Genomic DNA, 4,970 nt, shown 5'->3' on the forward strand with positions numbered 1-4,970 from the left:
ATATTAGTGATGGCAGTAAATCTGTACTATATATATATATATATATATATATATATATATATATATATATATATATATATATATATATATATATATATATATATATATATATATATATATATATATATATATATATATATATATAATTATATATATTGTGTGTCTGTGTATATCTGTGTGTCCTATACCCCTTTATAAATGACATGTGCACGGATGCCAGTAAAATCATCACTTACCCATTCACAATTCAAGTTACTTGACTAAACACATCTACATACTCTTTTACGTTCCAAAAAGTAGGTAACTTTAGTTGAAGATAAAACACATGTCTTTGTCATTATAGTCTAAAAGACATTATCTGTATAGGATAACTGTATCCATTGTGCCAATCATTACATGCTTGCACTTGGTGTACGAGTTTTAAATTATAAAAAACAAGAGAAATTTGAAATGCTGCATAGAGGACGCGCTTTGTGATTTTATAACACTATGGAAGCACAAGAGAGCGAGAGAGAGAGAGAGAGAGAGAGAGAGAGAGAGAGAGAGAGAGAGAGAGAGAGAGAGAGAGAGAGAGAAGGAGGGAGAGAGAGAGAAAGAGAGGGAGAGACAGAGAGAGCTCTGATACTTTGTATCCACCATATTGCTGAAGTTATATTTCTCTCGCGCATAATCAGAGTAAAATTTTCGTTTTTGGTGTACTTTAGACTGGTAAAGTCGTCATTGTAATTCTTTCTTTATTTGTGATGTTTTTGTCCGTTTGCCATTTAATAAATAAACTGAAATCGCGAGTGAGCACGAAATCTCGCGTGATTGTATAAGGAGCTTTTGAAAAGTAACATTAATAGCAAAGAATCCAAAAAAAGTCAAATAAAACAGTCAAGTGAATATATTAGTAACTTCACTATTTTATATTTGTGAAATCTGCTACGTTCATACGGGGAAACCCTGGCACTCTACTATATACCTCGCCCGATTAATTGATTGATCCATTGATCCATTCCCTAGCCAATTATATATTTCACCGTATTGTTTCACAATAATCTAATTGCATTAGATTCCACATTCCCAGCCCTACCAATCTAAGGATGGAAGGACGTGTCAGTAGTATTGGTCTGCTCAGTGTATATTTGCTGAAAGAAATTGATTTGGTACGGTATGAACACAAATCGATATTGACTGTGCCATGGAAGTATCTATCTCCCGCTTCTATGACTGCACAAAGTACAAGGTGATACAACTTTAATGAAGTGTATTGTTTGGATATGAGTTTTCAATGTTTATAACATAATTAATTGACAGTATGATGTTATACAATTAACATGTCAGTTGGTATACTTACAATACATTGCTGAATCGTTTGGTGTGAGGGGAGGTCATTTTATGGAGGATTTCACACTATGAATGTTTTCACGTTGCTTTTCAAAGATAATGACTATTCACACAAGAAAACTGTATCTAGTGCACGAAGTGGGGTCCATTTTTTTTATCTTTTCCAATATGACCCTTCTATGTCTGGCTCAATCATCACTGATCCCTGAGAAACTAATCAGTTTTTTTTTATTATCATCGCTACCGTTATCCACGTGTGGGAAAAGAAACAACCGGTCCTCACAGTATGTACTGTATAACATTTTGTTGAAACTGTAGCAAAGCGAGTAAGCCTTTCACTGCCAGACCAGGGTATATATATGAAATGTAGTAATGTTTCTAAGATTTTTTTTTGTTCCGCATGATGGGGCATATTTCAATTGATAGGGCAAGTTCTCAACGCTAAGTCATACCTTGAGGGCGCCATGCAGTTACTAAAACATCCACATGATAATATGTACCCTTCAAACACCGAACAAGTACAAATCACTGACTTTTCTTTGCAATTTCAGTGACAACTTTTTGAAACTTAATAAACTAGTACTCTAATATATTAAGATTCCTTCAGAGATTTTGATATCAAGAAATCCAATTTTAGATTATCGTATAAATGGATTCAATGATGATCTCCAATTCCTTCTTTCTAATGAATACGAATATTATAATACTTCAGTACTGATGTGTAAAGGTAAATTGGAATAGTATTACGTTCTTTGCTAGATTAAAATTGTATTCTAGATAATCAGATTCAACATTCATCTTCTATATTGTTCAGGCTGATACCATTTTCAGCTCATAACGATCTGATAGCTTATGAATAATTCATTACGAACACGAGTACAGCATTGAAGACAGATTTAATACGGGCAAATCCAAAGGAAAAAGGAACAGATTATCTTTTTAATTACTTTCTTAAAATCACCGCAATGGTTATTTCTTTCGAGAGTAAGGAGATAATTGGAGAACTGCCATGTTTCAGTTTCAACAAAAATCAAACTTTGATAATCCCGACACTTTAAGAAATGATTAGCTCTAATGACTTGTGTTTCATTAGTACCCTATAACCAAAGTTGCTGAACTTGAAATGTAGCTTCGTCTTCAGTGCACAACAAAACTATTACGAATATTGCAACAATGTTTACAACCGCCGGGATATCCAGAGTTATTAGATATAAAGCAAGCAATAACAGTGTTTCGTTGAAAATTTGTCAATTTAGAGCTGAAATTGTTACATGATCGGCACGCAGTATGGAATAGTTTGCGTGCCGTTGCACCCGGAGTCGAGTACATACACTGCATCTGTGCACTGTTATGTGTTATAGATCTCTTGCGTACATACGTGGCATTTGACCCAGGTTTAGTTCCCTTTTAAAATCAATAAAATAATCATTACCCTTTCATACATGACAAGTAAATAACTATAACTACAGTTTGTGAATGAAAAGAGCTCTGATGTGAACTGCAAGAAATTGGTCGATCTCCGCTACTCAACAACTTAAAATTTGAAGGACTTAGTAAAGCTGGAAAACTCGTGTCTAGTTGTACACAGTATCAGTGAAATCCAAGCTCTAACAAACCTTCTCGGTACTTCCACAGACAAATTGAGATTACAAGTCGTATTTGTTTCTGTTCATATAATTTCCAGCTAGTTCACACTATGTTTTTACGATGGCAATGACATTTCGGCAACAACAAGAACGCTAGACGTCGACGTCTTCATTGTTTGAATGTATCGTGCATGACGTTCTATGTGTGGGACAGTACTAGTCAGATTGGTTGTAGTGTTCATCTACAAAATGACTCAGTAAATTGGCCATTCATGAATACCATCTTGGTATTCAACGAGGCTGCGGTTTAGGACGATGGATAATTACTGCTTCCAGCGCGGTTAGAAATGTACACTTTTCCCTCAAGCAGTGGGAACATTTTCTGCTCACATTCACAAATATTACATCGTTTATTTTGAGATTTTGTTTTCAGCATATTACAAATAGGGAATAATGAATAATATATATGCTATCAAAACAAAGAGAGAAGTGAACACTTGGAATGATTCATCCGGGATTGATTGGTGATAACTTTGATGAAGTATGGTTATATGTGAATGTAATAGTTCCTTAACCAATAATATAATGACACAACATATGGAAATCATCAGCTCAAAATATCAATAAGTTTTTTATTTCCTCAAATTTCGCTGAATAATAGATTCTCAGATTATAACAGGGATAGTTGATGGATATATATTCCACGAAGTAAAAACAAAGTTATAGATAATTACATTTTGAATTAATCTCTACTAATCTATAACATCTTTCTAGTACAATGTTAATAAAGGGGGGAAAAAGGACGGTCGGCAATGAAAAGTTTAATCGGAAAATGGATATATACATATATGCACAGCTTACAATCATATCAATATACAACGTTTCTAGGACATGATATCTAACATGTAAAAAATTACTGTTCAGCAATAATGAAGCTTCTTAAAGATCTTATATATTATGTTGTACACCGCTTTATTACAACGAATGTCATTAATTCATAAGTGCCACATAATATATTGATTTATTGATTTTCGTTACCATGCCAACCAATGTTCATGAAATGACTGTTTTTAGAATTCAGTATATCAAATTAACACAGATATGGTGGTTTTAGGCAAAAATATATTATTATTCAATCGTTATAAAGGGATCGTCAGAGGCATATAATTTACAAAACCACGGCATTTTAAAGCCTACTTTCTTTCCATGGAAACAGGTATCTTGTTTTACGCAATTTGCGTAGCAACGGATATCACAGACTCTCAAATGTAATAAGCAAGGATTTCTCCCCTACCATTTTATTGTTTCATGGCTTCTTATTAATCTTGTCAAGAATCCACATAATTTGCTGATTTTGGTAACCACGACAACTGATTTTTCCCTACCAGCGTCTGCTCGTATGAAGCTTTGTTTTCTGGTGATAGTCACTCCTGTTCGAAAGCACTTCTTCACCATGATGTTGTCACTCTGGTTGTGGTATTTTCCATCAGTACTAAGCCATGTTCATCTTCTGGATGGTTTATTGCGGTCAAATGTGTTCATCAACACAAGGTCATTATAGTTAGCACAGTTTAGGAGTTTGAATCCTCTCTCATTCCAGGCTTCTTGGTTCGAGAGCAACACATGACTGTTCGTGATGCTCTTGTGAACGAGAAATTCAACGCCATGTCTATACTCTTTTCCTGCGAAGTAGACCCTGTGCCAATCGTCAAATGATGTTTTCCGAACATTTCTCAACGCATTTCACTCAAACCATTTAGTGAGACTCCCCTCTATAATGGGTCAATGTTTTCTTAAGTTTTGTCTTGGATAGCTAAGGATTGAATGGTATTGATCTTTTCAGATGGTAAAGTTTTTTTTAACGTTATTTCCAAGGTTTCAAAAAAAAGAAGTGTCAAGTTTGAGTATCAAATTCTCTATGTCCATAGCGGCCTTTTTCATATCATACTCATCCAATTACTAGTTCTGTTGTATTCATTTGCTTACCAACTCACTACCACATCCATTCAGTTATTAACTCATTCGTTGAATCACAAACCTACCACTTCCTGCATT

Source organism: Glandiceps talaboti, chromosome 6 (genome assembly GCF_964340395.1).
Source record: "Glandiceps talaboti chromosome 6, keGlaTala1.1, whole genome shotgun sequence".
NCBI classification, from domain to species: Eukaryota; Metazoa; Hemichordata; class Enteropneusta; family Spengelidae; genus Glandiceps; species Glandiceps talaboti.